General features: G+C 36.9%; 1 protein-coding gene across 2 annotated transcripts in view; it reads right to left on the bottom strand.

Annotated features, from left to right (window-relative positions):
* JAZF1 (JAZF zinc finger 1) overlaps window positions 1-22654 on the bottom strand; it is a 135783-nt gene that overhangs the window by 28720 nt on the left and 84409 nt on the right. The window lies entirely within an intron of this gene.

The raw sequence follows: 22654 nt of genomic DNA, 5'->3' as shown, positions 1-22654 counted from the left end.
GATCAGTAATAGCTTATAACAAAAATTATAAAATAAATCTTAAAAACAGCTTGTAGAGTGTTTCCAGTAAATGTGCTATTTAAAAAAATCCCTTTTCTATAGAACTATTTATGAGAAGTCTTCAGTGAAGTACCGTATATTTTACATCTAGATTGTGATCTCTTCCTTCTTACACAATCACTGGAAACACAATTCTCTCACAAACTGCTGAGCCAGTTTTAGACCACTTCCAAAAAGCAGCAAAGTTCCTACTTAAGAATTCAAACCATAAAGAACAGTAATCATGCTTAACAGAAAACCTGTCTAGAAAACAAGAATAAGAAATAAAAATGAAAAATGTAGAACAGATATTAGCCATCAGTGAATATGAGACGATCATACAGGATAACATACATTAAAAATATCAGATAATACCCTTGGAGTCAAAATATCAAATAATGAATTAGGGAATCTGGGAAAATCCGTATCTCCAAGAAAAACAGGATCCAAATGTGTAAATAGTTTTTCTGTTGATGTTCACTGGAAGGAAACTAGTATATATCACAATGCCAAATGGACACAGAATATATGCAGGAATGCCATAGTAATATTTAAAGTTACTCCCTATCCTCTCTATCTCATATCCTTCCTTTGAAACAGGAACTGAGATCGCAGTGGCATAAGAGCAAAACTTAAACAATGTATATGCTTACCATGTTGAGAAAAAGGTAATGAGAATTGAGAGCAAAATTAAGTTTGCATATATTTTGCAATGGAATGCAAAATTAACTCCAGTGTCCACATGATTTCATATAAATGTGAGTGGCCACAAATAGCAAAATCATAAAATGTTAAATTAGCTTGGTTAAGTAGCTAATATAACAAATAAGCAAGCGGTAGATTCCTTAGAACTTTTTTAGCAAAGATCGGAAGACAACCTTACAAGCTAAACCAGCCATATGACATTGGGCTATGAATGGGAACTGATCACAATCACTTTATAAAATTCATCCCACTGATTATTAAAGATAATTACAAGCCATCCACATTTTCAAAGTGACTGAACAAAAGTTCTATAAATGATTTCAGGCTAATTAGAGCTACAGTTTTTTAAACCACCCTGAATATTTTTTTTCATGAAACTAAGATATATTGTCCTTTTTATTTTATTTAATCAGAGAACAATTAATAAATAGAGAGAAATTCTACTCAGTCCCATAAATTACAGTCTCATAAAAAGATATGGAGCTGCAGAATATGTCAGGTTGAAACACTATGCCAAAATAGCTCATATGAATGAAATCCTACCACATTATTAATATCGCTCCAGAAACCATGCATGCAAGGACAAATCCACATATCATGTACTCATATTTTGTGAAATATTTCCTTTAATAATATTGCAGAAGCACGGAAATATGGAATTATATTCTTATATTTTATTATTATACTTCACGTGTCCTGTCAGTGAAATGCTTGTTATAACACTGAGTTGCCAGAGAACATTATCAGCATTGTTAAGGAGATTTTGTGCAATTGTGGTCATCATCTTGATGATTTTTACCCATAGTAAATCACAAATACTTTGAATATTCCAAATTAGGGATCACTTTCCCCGTCACCTCTATCACATTTACATTAATTCTGGGTTTGCCATCTATTTTTGATTTTCTTGTCATTCCACCACTCATGATTTAATTTATGCTTCTGTCAGTTAAAATCAGACTGCCTGAATGTTTTCACTCAGCAAGCCTGGGAAATCCTGTAAACAGTATCAAGGTCACATATATGCCCAGAGGAGTTAATACTTTCTTAATTGAAAATGTTTTGATACTAAATTTATTACAAATATCTTATTCAAGAATTATTCTCATACTTAAGAAATTTACAATTTTTTTCATTCAAGAGCATTATTTATAGTCAATCAGTTTAACAAATAAATTATCATCCGTGTCCAAATAAGATAAATGAAATCTTAAAATTAACAGTTATGAAGAAAAATTGAAAATACCAATATTTTGTGGTACTAACTTCATTCACTTTATCACTTTTTTGTTGTAATCCAGATAATGTTGATATTTGAAGTGTTAACTTCAACAAATATGCATATTTCATTTAATTTTTTGTTCTGTGCCTACTGCATATGTCTATCAAGTTGGTACGTAATGTCACTTTTTGTGGCCATCTATTTAGTAGATGGACAATGTGTTCTGTACATTTATATTTCTATTTTAATGCTACATTCATGACATCTTTGAAGTTAGTCATCAAAATCTCGCATTTCTGATTGATTCTCTTAGCAGGTTCTTTAACATCCATCATTCCAACACAAGCTCTGTCACTTAAAACTTTCTGCATCTGACTTTCCTAAATTCCACACTTTGTATTCATAGAACATGCTAGAAAGCTCATGATGTTGAAGGTATTTGCTCATTTTGTGATGTCCACTTGTTGGAAAATGATTTTTATACAATTAAATTGAACCATGCTGTTTTTGTCTGTGATTTTTCTGGATCCCTTTTGTAGACGTTACTAATTTCTTGGCCTATTACTAGCCAAAATGTAAAAAATTTGCCAAAAAGGTACAAGAAATCAAACTGTTAAAGTAAACAGCCACTGAAAAGATAAACCAACATTATAGATTCTTTAGTCACAATGTCTTGTTCTCTATGGCAGACATGTCAAACTTGTGGTGTCATGTGACGTCGCACGACATATTGGAGCTTTCTCTCCATTGCTGGAAATGGGGTGGGTGCGGTTTCCTGATGACATGTCCGGCCTGGGGGCCAGGAGTTTGACACCCCTGTTCTACGGGGTCAGTATAATAGTTTGCCCAGATCTGCCCAATAAGGTACCCTATATCTCTCAAAATTCCTAGCCAAGTTAACTTCTTGTGCCAAAAATTATCATATATATTAACACCCAGAAATGATAAATTCGAAAATAACCATTTTAAATTCCTTCAAAATATAATTTGATTCTCTCTGTTTTGTGTCAATGTCAAAATTGAGTATCAAATTCAGCATATGCAGCTAAGTAAAATATAAACTGTATCATAGAATCCAAAATGTTTAGGTAGAGCAAGGAAGAAGACTTTGATGGAGACATGTAGCTGCTCCCTTGGTAAAAAGGCAAAAGCTTTCTTTAAAATCCAGAACATCCCAATAACACATGGAAGCAGCTCAAACAAAACCTCCCTAATTCACTGAACTATAAGAAGGAGGAGATATAATATAATGCTTGCAATATGTGTAAGTGGACCTGGTCACGAAATCCACAGAGTGGCTAAAACTGCTTTTATTGAGATTGGTGTCAAGCATGAAACTTCAAGCATGAAAATTTTGGATTCTCGAGCTGGATTTGACATTTGGTTATTATAGCAAAATTTTTCAACCCTGATTGTTTCCAGTGGCGTAGCGTGGGGGGTGCAGGGGGGCCCGGCCGCACCGGGCGCAACTTCTGGGGGGGGCGCGCTCGACGGCACCGGGATCCGGCAGGGCGGAGGCACCGGAGCCCCAGCCGGGAAGGGCCTGACGCCCCACGGCGCAACACACACACACACACACACACACACACACAAACATACAACCACACAGCGTGACTCCTCCTTCGGGCCGCTCCGCCTTCGCTCCGGCGCTGGACGGAAGCCTTCTCTCCCTCCTCCCCCCCGCAAAGGAGAAGGCGGCTCCTGAGCGTGCACAGAGCGCGGCCCTCCTGCAAGCCCGGGGCTCCGCTGCGGAGGCTCTCCCAAGGCGCTCCCGGGGTTGCCAAAGGCGGGGGGGGCGCGGCGGGGCTTGAAAGAGGGTGGATTTCCCATGGGGGGAGGATCGCTGCAGCGTCTCTCCGGGGGTCCCTGCTCTGGAACGAAAGCTGCGTCGGCAGGTTGCCGATCCAACCGTGCATCGGCGATCGGGACCCCCCCGACACATGTCGCCAGCAGCGAGAGTTTCCAGCCAGGCCGGTGAATCTTTGGGGTGAGGTGCCAAAGAGAAGGAGGCGGCTTGGCTTGGATAAGCAGCGTCTGGGCAGAAAATAGGTCGGGCGCTGCAGCAAGTATGAGTTCCTGGGGTTCAGCCTAAGCAGGCAAAGCTGCAGGGTGGGTTGGTTGGCTTTTCCGGCTTTGGAATAACCTTGGGAAGCTGAGGCATTGTAAGTTGGAAGTCATTGTTTGTCGCCTAACATGTTGGGTCAACCCCACGCCACATGCTAAGCCATAAACCGTGGTTGGTATCCAGGGTTTAGGACAAGATGGAGAAAACTAGCCAATTGTGGGATCATAAATCTTGATGAAGCCCATCATCGCTCCATGTGATGTATGCACTCAATCTACAAACGTAGTCCAAGCCTATTCACATCTGTTGTAAGGTCATTCTCTCGTGGGGTTTATCCTGATGTCCACTAAGAGTGGAACAAACATGCCCCATTAACCATTTTCAACGCCATGTCCTCTCTTTGTCTCATCCTAAATCACAGCTGAGGCAACTTAAAGTTGCCTTGTTTCAGTGTTAAACTAGCATTTTCCCTCTTCTCCAGAGACCCTTTTTTGCCTTGAACCTAACTCAGGGGTAGGCAACCTTGGCTCTTTTATGACTCATGGACTTCAACTCCCAGAATTCCAGTGCTAGTGGAAGAGACTCGAGTGCTAAAATCCACAGGTTAGGGGGTGCAAATTACTTGCCTTGCCCCGGGTGCTGACAACCCACGCTACGCCACTGATTGTTTCTATTCCTTTTCTGTACCTTTTCATTACAGTATTTTGTGCACTATATAACCATTTTCCCAAGATTTCAAATTTTCCATTTGATGATTATGTGTTCCTGAAAATATAGACATTTAAAATCCTAGAAAAAACATCACTGTAACCTGTGACCTGAGTGACCATTGAGTTTTCCAACCACTGACAGAAAATTTCAAAATTAGATTTCAAGATTAGATTCCTTGTGTTCCCATATTTCCTTTTATTTTCATCCAATTTAGACTGTGGTCCTCTTCAAAGGATGGGCTGTGCTTTGGCTAATTGAATTTTGTCTTCCAATTTACTCAAGATTTTGTCTTATCTAAAACAAGGCTTCCTTTTATATCTTTATTTTGTTATAGTCTCCCTCATTGTCCATCCCTGATCGTCCCCAATAGCCCCATAGAAGGCACTTTTTAAAAAATATTCTCCTACTATGACACTGAAGTTTCAGAAAGCTGAGAGGGTGTAGATTACTGGAGGAATTTAAGGTACATTGGGTTGTACCCAGAATAAATGCAAGATGCCTACACTCACTTAAGAGAATTCCAACATATTTTTTCTTTTAAAAAGTTCCAAAATAAATTTATTTCGCATCAAAATGAGAGAGAATAGTTAGAAAATTAAGAACAAATATCCTACCTCTGACTCTTTTAAATGCAGAATGCATTCTCAATAACGAGTGTTCTTTACTCTTATATGCTTTTAAAAATCAGCCATTGTGCTAGTGCTAGGAGTATTTGAATACTGTTTTAATTAACTGGAAACCATTTTAAATTGCCATAAGCTGTTCATGTGTGAATCTACTGAAGACAGTTACACTGAATTCAATGTGCAATAGGATACTAATGTTAACAAATTAGTTCTGCCTTTGAGATGGAACACTTCTCTCTTTAATCTGTCAACTTATTACTATGGAACAATAGCAACTGTGAGCACAGTCACACTAAATAAGCATTTCAGAATGAATATTTTTTTCAATTGATCAATTATGAAAAAGGTTTCAGCCTAAAAATAGATACTGAGCAGACATCTCAGCTGCACAATATTATCACCCCTTACATAGATGAGCTCAGTGCAGAGATCTGATCTTTTTGCCAATAGCACATCAAATTATTAACAGCAAATATTGAAGTGAAATGATTCATAAGTACTACTTTGCTGAATTCTGTTTCAGGCTGCACTTAATCTTTATTCATCTTTAATGAGTATTTATAGTATGACCCTGACAGCTTGCTACCACTGTGATAAATTATCTGACTCAAGTCTGATTAAAAATGCTATCCTGAATGCTAATTATCTCAACAGACCCGCTTAATAATAGCATTTCTTGTCAATTATGGAACCAGAGAATGGGTGCCAGTTGTAAACTGCACCACACAAGCCTGTCCTGTAAAGGAGATTTCCCATCATGCTTTGTCATCTGCCACATGTAAATCTAGGATTCTGTATCTGCAGTGACCTCCTTATTAGTGAACTGACAAAATGATGAAGCTCAGCTCCTGCCACTAGATAATTACGGACTGGATTTGCTGCCCATGGGAGATCAACAATGTAGAGTCACTTGTGATGCCATTTACTGCTAGTCCTTGCAGGAACCTTTGCTTTCAGTGACAAGCACCTCATGTCATTTATATTTAATAATTTGAGGAAATTGAATAGAGATATGACTGCTGTACCTTTTTCATTGATAGAAGAAACAATCCCATTGTATTTGCAAGGACAGCCATAAAACTTAATAGAGTAGACTATACTGTAGAACTATAGCATACATAATATTATTCTTTTCCACCCTTTGTTTTTCAATGTTAGTTTTAACAATTTTCATATATATTAAATGAGGAGCCTGTGAATTTAGTCAACTTGAAATGAACAAAGAGAAATTAACAGTTCAATAAAAAAAACTTCATTATAAAGCAGGTATTCCAGTAGAAAGCAAAAAGGCCACAAGTATGGATATAAGAAATACGTTAGTTAATATGCAGCCAAGTGATTGTAATGTCAAAGTAAACAAAATGGCAAAGTGTTTTAAAAGCTTTCTGAATTAAAAATGCATGAGGAAAAAAGATGAAAATTACTGCAGATGTATTTATTACATTTTAATTGGGTTTGTCATATTATATTTTGTTATTTCTAAGAGTTTGAATACCCTAGGAATAAAAACAGGACATATTTCAAAATAAATTTGAAAGGTGATCCTTTCCATTTTATTCTCATAATAATCTTCACAAACAGATTAGTTCTGGAAAAGTGTCTAAATTTCACCCATTAAGTTCATACCTGAATATATTTATTAGATTTTTATCTCATTTTTATTACTTTATAAGTAACTCAAGATGGTGAACCTAGTGAAAGTTGTATTTTGTGATTATTTATGAACTTTTTACACTTTAGAAATAGCAAGTATGTTTCCTAAACAGAAATAATAGCCCAATTATCCACTTTCTTCTCTCATCATGGAAACTAATATTTTGTATCTGACTGTCAGAATGTTCATAAACTTCATGTTTTTCTGAAAAAAATCTGCATCATTTGGCAATCTAAATTTACAGAAAATCCACTGAGTATTATATCATTGCTTTATGTAGCTCTTGTCGCTCAGTTAACTTGATTAGTTCTAATAATTATGGAAATAAATGTCTTCACACCATGTCAGAAATCACTGTTAGCAGTGCTTTTTTTGTAAAAGAAAAAGGTGCCGGAACTCACACATGTCATACAACCCGCCTTGCCTACCCTACAAGGTTCCATCCAGAAAAGGTGCCGGAACTCCGTTCTGAGCGTTCTATGAGAAAAATAGCCCTGACTGTTAGACTGTAACTTAAGCTTGAATAAAACAGAAAATAACTAAACGGATAAAGAATATTGTTTTTTGTGCTTGTTCCAGACATCCTCTTCCTGCTTTCCAGGAGTCAATAGGTTTTTTATGTAATTCTATCTACACAAAACTTTTTTTCTGAAAAACCAACCCAAATTATGCAGAAAAGTAGATACTTTACTGTTATAGGAATTCCACCTATAATGCTGACTTTGTATAGAACAGAATGTTATGACTAATGCATGTAGAAAAAGAGGCTATTTTACCAAGGTTGAAATATAAAGGCCAGAAACGTTTGTCTGTATTGTTAAAGATAATAACATACTTTCTGGTGGAGTTTTAAGTTTTTTCTATACATGAAGAAACAATGATCCAGAAGTTAGTTTTATGTTCTCTTTATACAATTATTATTCTACAACTTTTCAAAACAAAAAAATAGTTTTATGGAATATAAATTTCTATTCCATTCAGCTTGCTAGTTAAAAATATTTATAACATTTTAATACTGTTTGTGGACAATTAGTATCAGTAATCACAGCCTATCTATGTCAATTAAATTTATTGGGTTAGGGAAAATAAAAGGATTGACCTTAACAAAATTGGTTCAGAATTTCAGAATGTCCTAGAATAGACTCTATAAAATTTATTTATTTATTTATTTATTGATGGGATTTATATCCCGCCCTATCTCCCGAAGGACTCACGGCGGCTAACAATAAAACATATAATAAGTACATAAATCAAGATAAAATGAAATTGAGAACATCAGTGCAATAAAAATTAGAGAATTTAAAAATGAATTAAAAATACTAAATATAAATTAATTAAAATGCCTGTCAGTCTAGGTCAGCTTGGTGGAACAGGTGTGTTTTGAGGCCGCGGCGAAAGGATTGGAGGTTTTGGGCTATCCGAAGCTCAGGGGGGAGCTGATTCCATAGGGTTGGTGCTCCCACAGAGAAGGCCCTCCCCCTGGGGGTCGCCAGCCGACATTGCCTAGCTGACGGTACCCTGAGGAGGCCTTCTCTGTGTGAGCGTACTGGACGATGGGAATTTGTTCCCGGCAGCAGATGGTCCTGCAAGTATCCCGGACCTAAGCCATGTAGGGCTTTAAAGGTAAGTACCAGCACCTTAAATCTCACCCGGAGGGCAACTGGTAGCCAATGCAGCTCACGCAGGAGGGGTGTAATATGGGAGTATCGGGGAGCTCCCATCACAACCCGTGCAGCTGCATTCTGCACCAGCTGAAGCCTCCGGGTGGTCTTCAAAGGCAGCCCCATGTAGAGGGCATTACAGTAATCAATACGGGAGGTAACGAGTGCGTGGGTGACTGTACGTAGGGCATCTCGGTCCAAAAAGGGGCGCAATTGGTATATAAGACGAATCTGTGCAAATGCCCCCCTAGCCACGGTTCCAATGTGATCTTCAAAACTGAGTCGTGAATCTAGGAGGACACCCAGATAGCGTGCTTTATCAATGGGAGGTAACATCTCTCCTCCTATAGTCAGAGATGGAACCTCTTGGACTAAACGAGATGACGGTATGTACAGCCACTCAGTCTTGGCCGGGTTGAGTCGAAGCCTGTTTTCTCCCATCCAAATCTGTACCGCTTCCAGACAACGGGACATCACATCAAGGGCATCACTGGGTTGGTTCGGGGTGGAGATGAATAGCTGGGTATCATCAGCATATTGATGATATTTCGCCCCGAAGCTACGGATGATCTCTCCCAGCGGCTTCATATAGATGTTGAACAGAAGGGGCGAGAGCACCGAACCCTGAGGCACTCCACACTTAAGAGGCCTAGGGCTTGACCTCTGCCCTCCTGCCAACACCGTCTGCGAACAGTCCGAGAGGTAGGAGGAGAACCAACGCAGAACGGTGCCTCCCACTCCCAGCCCCTCAAGACGACGCAGTAAGATACCATGGTCGATGGTATCAAAAGCCGCTGATAGATCTAATAGGACCAGGACAGAAGAATAACCTCTATCTCGGGCCCGCCAGAGATCATTCACCAGCGCGACCAATGCCGTCTCCGTGCTGTGCCCTGGTCTGAAACCCGATTGGTACGGATCTAGATATTCAGCTTCCTCCAGGTTCAAAGGGAGCTGTCGTGCCACCACGCTCTCAATGACCTTCGCAAAGAAGCGAAGGTTGGAGACAGGACGGAAGTTGTTTAAAACAGCTGGGTCCAGTGCCGGTTTCTTGAGGAGGGGCCTTACCACCGCCTCTTTCAAGGCAGCAGGGAAGTACCCTTCACTCAGTGAGGCATTGATAACTGCTAGGAGCCAGCCTCGTGTAACCTCCCGAGATGCATAGACTAGCCAGGAGGGACACGGGTCCAACAAACATGTGGCGGCACTTAGTTTCCCCATGATCTTGTCCACTTCATCCGGAGTCACAGGATCGAACTCTTCCCAAATGTACTCGGCCAACTTCATCGTTTTCCTCTCGTTAGATACTGCCCAGTCAGAGTCCAGACCAGCCCGAATCTGAGCAATTTTGTCCACCAGATATTTACTAAATTCCTCAGCCCGTCCATGTAGGGGGTCCTCTCCCGTCTCTTGATTTAAAAGGGAGCGGACCACTCTAAATAGGGCGGCCGGGCGATTATCTGCGGACGCAATGAGGGTGGTGAAGTAGGCGCGCTTTGCCACCCTCATTGCCACAAGATAGGATCTAGAAAAGGATCTTAACTGTGTTCGGTCAGACTCAGACCGACTGGCTCTCCAAATGCTCTCTAGGCCCCTTCTCTGGCGCTTCATAGAAGAAAAGGATATTTGGCTGAAACAGAAGGCTTCATAAAATAAAGGTGAAATATTTAGTTCAAATTCTCACTCAAGAGAATTGTCAGACCCAAAATTTCAAGACCATAGTATCTATTGTTTAATGTTATCTATTATTATAAATAATAATAAATGAACGGAATGTGATTTTTAAACTTTGAGCCAATACCATGTTAGTTTAGTGTGGGAAAATCTGAAATCAAGTACTTCACAAGCTCTACATGACCTAATTTTTAATTCATGATAGACTTTATCTTATCACATACATTTTTTATTATGTATATCTATTCTTCTATAAATAAAAAAATCTTTTACTGATAAATCATTTTCTTTTCTTTGCTTTTATAGAGCAACTCTAACAAAGAAGTTGGCCATAGGATACCATGATATCAGTGGCATGATATCATAAGAAAGAAGTATTATATATAATTGGTCAATCTCTTGTATGATTACTAAATCTCTCAGTATTTAGTAAATGTCATGAGATTTTGGATAGAAACTTCAAACTCTGAAAAATTTTCCTCATGGGTTTTAGGGCAGGAACAATGACATTTGAAAATTGTCAATCAAACAGGACATCAACTTTTAAAATTATTAGTATTTGTTCTTTACAATTTCTGTTTCCTGTTCTAGTGTATCAATTTTATATTTTAAAAATACCACAGCCACACACTACCAAATAAAATTAGAGCATAATTAACATATCTTAAACTGATGCATTCAAAGTTACATTTCTATTGTAGCAAATCATTAGAATAAAAAACAATATAGTATATTAAATGGCTTATGTCCAATGCAATATCTAAGCAATGAGAAATCTCTATTTCAGCTGTACTGCAGTTTCTTCCATTCTCCAAAGCTTGCCTGAAAATTCAGAGGACTGTCAAGAAATCTCAGAAAAAGGCTGCAGTTGAAACTAAATTAGTCAAATAATATCTAATATTTTTAAGTAGATTAGTATTTACTGGAAATATACAAGCTGCTTCACTTGAAAAACAAAACAACCACTGTCTCTTTTTCAAAGCTTATATCTTAAGTTGTATCTTCCTTTATAGTACATTAGGATAGTAGTATATAATCTTTAATTACTGTTTTCCCCATCTGAGATAAGCTGCCTGGCTCTGAAATATCAGCAAGGATCTTCCTGACAGTGTAATAAAGCTTTCTTCTTTTCACTTAAAGAACCAAAAACCAAGGTACACAGACCAAGGCAAAATTTTAATGCAATTTGCTATATGGAATAGAAAATACTGTTTCATTTCCCTACTACAAAATATGGATGATAGATAAATCATAATTGGGATAGCCATTCCTAACAAGGAACCAATTAAGCACTGAACCATTTTAGTTAGATATAAGCCTTATTTATCAGTTGTTTTCTTTATAGTACATCTTCCATCCAAGAGGTCAAGGCTGGAGAGTAATCAAGAACTCTCCATACACCTTTCCATCTCAGTAGGAAATTCCTGCAGAAGCCCTTGACTCAACTACACTGAATGAGATTCAAGGCCTGGCTGTTAGCACATATGGTTTTGAACAACTTGAAGGGGATACCGGACAGACTATCTTCACCATTACAGATCTGGCTGACTGCTGAAGTAATAAAAGGAGGTCTTGTTGTGTAAGACAAGATTGGCAGAGTTGCTCATAGACAAGTTTCTTTCTGGTGACATTTGACCTCTTGAATATTCTCTCTGTGGAACTTAGTATAACATCTTTTAGGTGTCCTATCCCTTAATCTAGGAATTTATTAAATAAGTGGTTGTGTTTGTTTCTCTTTGTCATTTTATTTAATATGATTTTGTTCTAATCTATTGTATTTATTGTTATATGTTTATATTTTCAATTGTGCAAGCGAAAGAACTTATAAGAAAAGTATTGAAATATACCAAGCAAACAAATAAACTGTATAGATCACAGAACACAATTTTAAATTATAAGGCAAATTCTGATTCGATATAATGAAGTTTCTTAATGGTATGAGCAATTCAACTATGGAACAAATCACTAAAGGACCTGGTAGGCTGTCCTTTGTTGGAATAATTCAATCAGAAGACATGAAACCAATTTTTGAGATATTTTAATCTGGATTTCTACATGGGCCAGGGGAGTGTAAAAAACAAGGAATATATTTTGTATGGAATTGCTAAGGTGCAATTGCTAAGCTTTGACATATTACTTAAACTCAGTGCATTGGTCATTTTAATGCAAGTTATATATTAAAATATTTATAAACTGCTTCCTATTCAAAGAAACCTCAGTGTGATTTATAATAGAACTAGTTGAATCTATAATCTCCAATTAAATAATAGTATGTATGTATGCATGCATGTATATATATATTATATGCCACCCATCTTACTATGCAAAGATAAGATAAAAAGACTGTCTAACCTATATTAAGAAAAAGGATTATCTAACCTTTCTTCTTAAGCACGTAGGCAACTTTCTGTCTGCTTTTGTGTAGGCCCCTAGGCAGTGTTTTTCAAACTTGGCAACTTTAAATAAGTGGACTTCAATTTCCAGAATGCTGGGTGGAAAACCATGCAATGAGGTGAGCTACCATGAGTTGCCTCAGCTCTTGCCCTCTATCAGTATGAAAGCATGCAAATGAGAATAGATAAATAGGTACCACTTTGGTGGAAGATAACAGTGTTCTGTGCACCTCAGCATATAGTCATCCTGGCTACATCACCATGGAAGTGTCTTCAGATAACACTGGCTCTTGTGGCTAAGAAATGGAGTTTCTTAGCCCACTAGTCGAACACAATTGGGAAATTTTAATTTTACCTTTAGAATTCAAAGCAAATCATTTTCAGCAGTTAATTTATTATATTTTGGGTTTTAAATAAATACAGTTTAAAAAGTAACTTACTATTTTGAGAGGGGAAAGCCCAACTCTGCCCCAGGTGAAAAGGTTGTGCTGCAAATACGGGCTCCACTTCTTCAAATGTTGTCATTATAAACTAGTTACTAGTTTGCACCTTTTGATGAATCACCTATTAGAGGTGATGTAGAGATTTCCCTCCTTCCTTTTTTTTAACTTTTAATGGTAAATTATGCTTTAGGGGCAGATTATTCTCTGACTCATTGATTAGCTTGAAAATGATCCTACCTTCTTGAATTTTAAATTAATAAATCTACATTCTACACATAAGATCCAAATTTTATCAGATAACATATAAAACATATTTCTAATTGAAACAGATCAAACACAGCAATTGTACATATTTTAATTTCTTGATAAATATTGCAGAATACTGCAGAATGTAAAAATCTCCTTAATTAATGTGAAAACAGCAGTCCCCTGGAAATAATCTTAACAAGGACTTCAATAATCAATTCCTGAACTAGTTAAATAAAAAGCCTTTGGAAATAAAAAGCTTTTACATCAAACTTTCACAGATGTAAAGGGAAGAGAGAGAAGACTTTTTCATCTTAGGACCAGGTTCTTGAAAGCCTGCCACTTATGACTTTGGCAGGAGGAACAGAAAGTATTACTCAGAGGAGTGGAACTTGTGTGTGTGAAGGAGAGAGAGAAGGAGAGAGAGAGAGAGAGAGAGAGAGAGAGAGAGAGAGAGAGAGAGAGAGAGAGAGAGAGAGAGAGAGAGAGAGAGAGAGAGAGAGAGAGAGAGAGAGAGAGAGAGAGAGAGAGAGAGAGAGAGAGATAACCAAAATAGCCTGAATAGTATTGCTAGTATTGTTCTGGACAAGAATCAGGGCTTTTTTTCTCATAGAACGCTCATAACGGAGTTCCGGCACCTTTTTTGGATGGAACCTTGTAGGGTAGGCAAGGCAGGTTGTATGACATGTGTGAGTTCCGGCACCTTTTTCTTTTACAAAAAAAGCACTGACAAGAATTATTGCCAAAGAAAGAAACTGAGATCATCCCAGAAGACATTTCAGTAAAATAAAACTTTGACAACATCTCTCTGTTGTTCTTTTATTATTTATGGTTAAATTAAACTTGGAATGCTTATTCTCCTGAAGAGCACGTACTTTGAAAAGAGAGCAATTCCAATCATTTAATAAGCAGTTACTTTTAAAAGGCTTTAAAACTGTCTCTTATTTTCAACAACAACTTAATTTTACTTGCTCATGTAAGGTCAAACACATTAAAGTTTGTGATTCTGAATTACAAAGTATAACTCATTTCCAGTTTCAATGTTGAAAGATGTCTTTTTCTTAAGACATTAATTCATAATATCTGCATGTTGGGATGCAGCTGTCTATGCCTATTGAAATTAATGAAATTAGGTCCCAAGTGATTAATAGATTTTTTTGAAATGTACAAATCATTTTTTTATATTTATTGAAAAGGTCAGTCTCTTTGTGTAATAACGGAAAAGGAGGTGTGTGCAAAACTCTATGTACTGGTCAAGGAGAATCCTTGGCCATTCCAAGGTAGTTCGTCATTTCCAGAAATAAGTTTCACAGCCAGAACACATCTGGAACAGCACTTTCTGTTCAGAAAATGTAGTTCCCAAAAATGACAAACTGTCTTGGAAGAACAGGATCTGCATATTCTAGGAGGAAAAAATGGAACTTCTGAGGAACACCAGAACATTCTCTGACTAGAACAAAATTTTGCACATGGACAATTTTTGACAGAAAGCCTGTGAGAATAACAGAACAAATAATAATTGTGCAATGGGGCTCAGACAATGCTCAGAGATGCTATTATACAGCACCATATTTAGTTGAATGCAACCTTTGAAACTATGTAAGAGATACTATTCAAGACATTTGAAGAAGCTACCTGGACAGAAATTTTCATGCAGTGTGAAATTTTCTCTTAATAGAAATGTTTTGAGAAAGCACCGGATTTTTAAGAACCACAAAGTGCTATTTTGTTTACCACTGGCTTGGACCATTATCAGAAGCATGAGGGCTGTGATGGGATGACTGCATAATTGAAGCCTCATATTTTTATATGCATCATGACATGTAGAAAAGGGGCAGGGATTTGATTGCATAGTAACCTCTACAGTTATGATACCTCTTCAGCCCAGTGAATGCCTTTGGTTATCATCCCACAGACTGCAATTCTATAGCTCAGGTGATATGAATTTATAAAGTATTAAATATATTCAGATGCAAATATTAGCCAGAAAATATTTAGTCTCAAAATAAAGCACATTAACTGTGAACAGTTAACAAACACACCTTCATTCACAAGCACACACATACATGTGTTTACCATTTTAATGAAGAATTTGGAACAACTGCTAGTAATGTTCACTGGAGTTAATCTGGCTTTAGATTTTCAGGCCACATAATAAAAAAATAAAATGCACTGTTCTTCAGAATGTTATATAAATTTCCTTAACTTCCCTAATTTGACTTTCTTTAGCTGTATTGAAACAACCTTGTGGATTATCTATTTTAGCTTATTCTTGTTTAAAACCCATCTCTTTCAAAACCTGTCTACTCTTCTTTTAATTGTATTCAACCTTCTGTTTCCAATCATAATGTAACTATTACATCTCATTCCAGCATGCCTCTAACAAGCAATCTATTTTATATATTTATGGATTATATTATTTATCCTTCATTTCACACTGAAGTCTTATAATTTGGTATTTGTCAGATATAAAACCTGATTCTTGATATACTTGCACTATTAACATGGTATTACTCAAAGTTAAATGAGTCAGGAAAATAGCATTGCCCAAATGGGTTCTATAATGCCAAAAGTGAAGCTGGTTATAGCATGGCACAGGTGGGTGGGATGAAAGGTGCCAAATTCTTTGCCCATCAGCATTTTTACCTTCAGGCTGTTATTATTATTAAAATATGCAACTTTTAATTGTAGAAAGAGGCAGACAGGCAGGCTATAGTGGCTTACTGCTATTTATTTGTATTTATTTTATTTTATGTCTTTAGGGCTGATCTGATCACAAGGAAGAGAAGTTCCACAGAGCAGATAAAATGAGAGAAAACTCTTTCTTCCTAGATCTGGTGGCCCCCAGGGGGAGGGTGTTCTCTGTGGGCGCGCCGGATTTATGGAACCGTCTTCCGGTTGAGCTCCGGATGGTGCCCGACCTGCGCTCCTTCCGGCGCAATCTAAAGACTTATCTCTTCGAACAAGCTGGCCTGGCCTGATGGGATGGGGTTGGGTTTTATTACTTTTAATGTGTTTTAACCTATTGTAAGAGTTGTGGGCATTTTGTTTAATCTCTTTTAATTTTTGTATTTTGTCTTTTAACATGTACTGCCCTGTTCACCGCCCTGAGTCCTTCGGGAGAAGGACAGTATACAAATAAAATTAATAATAATAATAATAATAATAATAATAATAATAATAATAATAATAATAATAATAATAATAATCTTGCCAGATGACATTTCTTATGGGACCCATAACACACTTCTTCTACCAGATTTCATCGAATGGGCAGAAACAATTAGAGAAAGACAGTCCCAGAAATAACCCAGCCCTATGCCATGAAAGGCTTTATAGGTAACCATCAGGACTCTAAATCACACAGAGTCTGATAGTCACCTACAAAGCCTTTCATGGCATAGTTAGTGAAGCAGTCAGTAAAGCTCAAAGAGCAGAGGGGTAGCAGGTGCACATGAAGGAAACTAATAACTAATCAGAGCATTCTGAAGCAGATGCAACTTTTGGATGTTCTTTATGAGCAGCCCAAAGTACAGACATTGCAGTAATCCACTCAGGAAGTGACTAAGGCATAAATGATTATGAGAAGAACCTCCCTGTACAGGAAAAGGTGCAACAAGCACACCAGGCTTTAAGGCACTCAACAAAGCAGGGGCTATGGGCCATTACTCCCCTCGAATGGCACTGACTAGAACCTGCCTTGGAAGAAGAAAGCAAACCAGTGTAACACAGTGCCACCCAATTTCAACTTCAAATATAGGATATCCTAATTATTGGTGTTTAAAGTTGCTGAGAGGTCAAGCAAAGTAAGAATGGATTCACCTTGCTCCCATCCATTAATATAATCAATGCTGCTTCATTATTGTATTAAGTCTGAAACCTGAATGAAAGTATCTGCTTTCCAAATACTCTGCTGAGAACTTCATTCTCAGAAGTTCTACATGACCATTGTCCTATGTCATGACTTCGATAAACTGCATTGGTACGGTGGCTGCCATAATGGATATGGACAGTGGTGCAGTGGGCTCAGTGGCTTAATGACATTGGAAGTGGTCTTAGCTCTGACGGTTCGAGTTCAAGCACTGCTTGGCAGGGAGACCTCCTGTCACTTGCCTCAGCTTCAATCCACTTAACAGGTCAAAACCATGTTCTATGTCTTCCTCCAAAGATGGCTGCTGCATGGTAAGAGGTCAATAATTTGCAAATTAGATTTTGTAGTTTAGAAATTCGGGGAGGATCTGTTTCACAAGGGGTGGAAACTAATAGCATAGTAATGTATTAATCAATATTCAGCTAGGGGTTATCATATGTGTATATGTGTTGATCTTTTTTGATGAACCTTTTTCTTTTTAAATGTTCTGATTATTTTGTGGTTTGTAGTTTTGTCTTAGAGTTTCATATTTTAACTTTGTCCTAAATAAAATAAAAAGATATGTTAAAAAAGAAGAAAGCATGTTCTATGCAAGTAGATAGATAGATACCACTTTGGTGGGGAGACAAACTAGTGCTCTATGCAGGCAGTGAGATTACTGATGGCTCTAATCTTCCTGTTAGGGAACCTGTTTGCGAGGCAGCTCCAGGAAGGGAAGAAGCCTTGGGTGATGCTGCAGAAATAGTCGCCCGTCTTTCTCTCTGATGCGAAACCAGCACACCATCCATGTGGTTCACCTTGTGAAATGCACAAGCATGTCCTATAACAGGGCTGTATCTTGGCAAGCCAAACTACTACTCTGCAATAATACTGTGGTCTCCTGGCTACTGTAATAATGCTAATAATATGATAATAATATATTGGAATGCAATTTGGCATTGAAAAATGTGCCACAATTGCTGTTAAGGCAACAAAGTTTTTTTAAGATGATGGATTAGGACTTGATAATGAACAATTGATAAAAGCAGTAATACCAGAAGAAAGGTACAAGTACTTAGGAGTTTTGAAAGCTTCTGAACTGTTACACAACAAAAGTCAAGGAAGCTAGTTCAACAAAATATATAAAGTGAGTCTGGAAAATCTTGAGGTCAAAGGTGAGCAGAGGGAATATCATAATACCTGGGCAGTGCCTGTAATACAATTCTCAGATGGAATAATTGATTAGACTCAGCTAGAACTTGATAGCTTGGATCAAAAGATGAAAACTAGTGACAATGCCACTGTGTTCTGCACCCAAAAAAGTAATATTGATTGATTGTACTTGCCAAGATTCTTACAGGTAAAACAACTGTGGAAGAGGAAAAAGACAGCTTAAATGAAGGATCTCCAACCCCTGGGCTGTGGCCCACTACCGTGCTTTGGCCTATTCGCAATTGGGCCACATGCCATCCTGTCATGTGTGGAAGTTGAGCTGGTCATGCAACCTGGTTCCCCTCTCTTCCCCCCCACCGGGCTGCCAAGCTGCAATGGTTGGGGACCACTGGCTTAAATGAGTACATAAAAAAGGAAAAGAGCTTCTGCTGAAGGAGGTGAACAAGGGAAATCTCATGAAAACAATAATATTGAAAGCGGAATATCAAACAATTCAGCATCAGGTTTCTAACTGGAAAAAGAAGCCTATGAAGGAAAGGTAGAAACAAAGCTAACATAGAGCTGGTTGAGATCAGCAGTGCTGAAGAAAAACTAAAAGCTTCATTTTGGCTGCCAAAGAACAAGCCTTGCTGACCAATTCAATAAAAACAAAAATTCAACATGTCAGTAACAACAGAAAATATCACTTATGCAATGAGAAAAATGAAAGAGTGGATCACTCTATCAGTGGCTGCAGCAATATCTCACAGACATTATCTACAACGTTATGATCAAGTTGCCAAAATCATACATTGGAAGCTTTGCCAGAAGTTTGGGTTCAAATTCAGCAAAAATAACTGGGAACACCAAGTTGACAAAGTTCTTGAAAACTTTTTAATCCAAACAACTGGACAACTGGCCCACAACACATTTGACATCACTACTGTGGAAAAGAAAAAAGTCATTGCTATTGCAATACCACATAACGTATGAGTTAAAGAGAAACATCTAGAAAAACTAATGAAATATCATGATTTACAGATTATGGAGGAAGAAATCAGTGGTTGTACCAATAGTAATATCCAGATGCATGGAATACTGAATGTATTAGACCTGAATATTCTGAGTTTGCAAGAAACCAACTCTACTAGGAACTGCCCATACACTTAAACATTACCTTAACAGTAGTTAGGTCCTTGGACATGAACTGTAAAGTTTTTACCAGTTCCAGAGTGTGAATTGAACTGAAATTAAGTAATAATAACAATGACTATGAACTTGCAAACTGCCTCAAACCTCACCCCCCCAATCCCCCAAAAACAAGTTGAAATCCTCCAGGTCTATAACTACACTACCAGCCCATTGAGTCCAACTGATCTTAGAATCAAGCAACAATCCTAAAATGATTCACAGAGCCCAATTTAACAAGCAAGGTCTGGTATCTAGTAATCTGTAAAATAGTATCTGTGAACATCAGTAGATTATATCGGTTGGTCATAGCTATATTCCTATCCATGATGTATCTCTGAGAGATGAAAATCCCCCAGTGCCCAGCTGACTATATGTTAGGTCAGCTTTCTTATTCATCTTAGGTGGCAGTATAGTAATTTTTCTGATAATAAATTCTTACACTTTAACAAGTTGGTGTCATAAATCTGAAATAAATCTCTTAATTTTCCCTTTTTTCAAATCTGGATTTATTTTTATTCCATTCAAAAATTACTTTTGTTTAGATTAATTGGTCATTTTTTTAAATTTATTATTTATCCATGTGATGGCATTTTATGGGGAAAAGGCTATTTTTTCTTCTCATGCTTCACAAAATTTCTTTCTTGTAAGCTTGTAGTGGTAACTGGACCATTTGTGCCAATTTAGGACTATGGTAATTGAAAGTAACTTTTTCCCCCCTGTGGAATCCCAATACAGAAAAATCATAATTTCATGCATGATATATTTAACTTACATTTGTTGCAATAGCTCTAAGTATGCCTAAATTTAGATTCCCCTTTTATGCTTATGATGTTGGGTTATGAAATTTACTAGGAATGGGGAACTGAGGCCCCAGCTACATGTAACCTTAAGCCTTTATTGAGTCCCATAAACAATTGCTGACTGTAATTGCTAAAAATCAATACTTTTGTCCATTTTGAGACAGGAAATAAACAAAAAATGATTATTATGAGTTTTAAAGGAAACCCTTCCAATCCATACCCAAAGCTAGAAAATTGTCAAAAAAACTCATTGCCCTGCCCAAACGTATGATATAGTTTCACCTATTTTCTGTCATTGTCACTGTCTCTCAAAACATGAAAATATAATCAATGGCCAGTAAAAACTTTCCTTTCCTAAAATATAAAGAATGACCGTCTTTAGCCAAACTTACTTTTTTTTTAACTATCATTTGGTAATCAGTGTAGATGAGTAGGATCTGCACCAATTGGACAGCACTTCTCTGTTTGGATGCATTGCAAAGCATTAATACAGTTAAGCAACATGTAGTCTCACAGATACTCTCTTTAATTCAAAATACCACACTGTACTATACCAAGATGCGCTCTCTCTCTCTCTCTCTCCCCCTCTCCCTCTATCTAATTTGGACACTATCTCACTCACAGTGACTCTAGGTGGCATACAGTTAAAACTATTTAATTGTAATTAAAAAAAGATTTTAAATCCACAAAAATTGTAAGTATGCACACGTATTCAAAATGAAAAGAAATTAAAGATTCACCAGTACTTTCTAAGATGGAAGACTTATTCACTGTGGTGTTATTTAGCCTTATTTTAGCCTCATTTGTAAGAACCATAAGCTCAGAGTTATAATTATAATGTATCGCCAGTTTTGTTGAATCAACAAGTCCAAAACTTTAATTATACCAATGCCAAAAATAATTAATTCCATTCTGAACAGATTTTAATTCTATTTACTACTTTAAACAAATCTGAAAGAATATGCAACAATATACATATAAGGTAGAAATAGTACTATAAACTACTAAACCACTCTGGCTATTTTGCAAAAAACAAGGCCTTCTATTGGAAGTTATTTCAACAGCAATTTTCTCTTTCTGATAAGGAGTACACTTTGCATTATTTTCATCTACTGAAATTAGATGGCTACATATAAAAACATATTGACCACAGTACCATAACTGAAAACATTTTACTTTTGTTAAAACATGCTATTCCTTAATTCTCAGGCCGGCTCAGCAAATAACTTTTACATAGGAGGCAAATGCCACAAAAATGACTCAGATATGTTACATGTAAAAACTTACCTCCCTTCAAAATGGCAGCATTCTTCATAAAAAGAAAAATATGGATTAATCTTATACATGAAGAGTGGGCTTATATTTCAAGTATTGGCCTTAAAAAGCCAAAAAATACCAACCATGCTCAGGAAAAAAAAATTCAGCACAAAACATACACAAGAAATTTGGGAGAAATGTTGAAAATTAGAATTCTGTATTTGATTCTTCCACAACAAATTCTAACAACAGTGTTGTTCTTTCTCTAGAATAATTTTCTGATAGGAAGCGAAGATATGATTAGGTAGATAAAAACATAACATTGTTAGTTGCTCATTATTATACATTTAGACATAGATATACACAGAGATCTAATCTTAATAGATCTAATTGTATTTTTGTTTAGAAAACCACAAATGACCTGTTATTCCTTCTGAAACAATAAATAATAACAGCCTTTAAAGAAAGTATATGTAGAAAGAAAAACATATTGATTTTATTTATTTAAAAAGTGGGATTATACTAAATTCTAATAACAGGAAAGATGAAAATAGAACCAAACTTTATAAACAAGAATATCCAATTATAATACACTTTACTGTACAGCTATGATTAAAAATAATACCATTCACAATATATTGCTGAAAAGGTCATAGAATTTGTTCTATACACTTCACCGTATGCCTTAAATGAGTTGGATGGCTACAATTTTAACATTTCATTACCATTTAATTCCATCCTTTTCCTTAATATTTATTTGAATATAGGTGCAAGTGATAACACGTTAGCACCTGATTAAACAGGGCCTAATTTCCAAAAATAGTCTTTCAATGCTTCAAATGCAAGAAGTCTTCTAGCATTTCTGCAATGGAATGATGATACCGAAACGTTTTTTCCTTCCTTGCATAGTTCTTTGAATCAAAGCCAGTGAACATTGTTCTGTGATAAGCAACTTTTTGTCTTTT

This window comes from Vipera ursinii (assembly GCF_947247035.1).
Source record: "Vipera ursinii genome assembly, chromosome: Z".
Lineage (NCBI taxonomy): Eukaryota > Metazoa > Chordata > Lepidosauria > Squamata > Viperidae > Vipera > Vipera ursinii.
The sequence above is the reverse complement of the archived record's forward strand: the minus strand, read 5'-3'. Positions and strand labels throughout refer to the sequence as shown.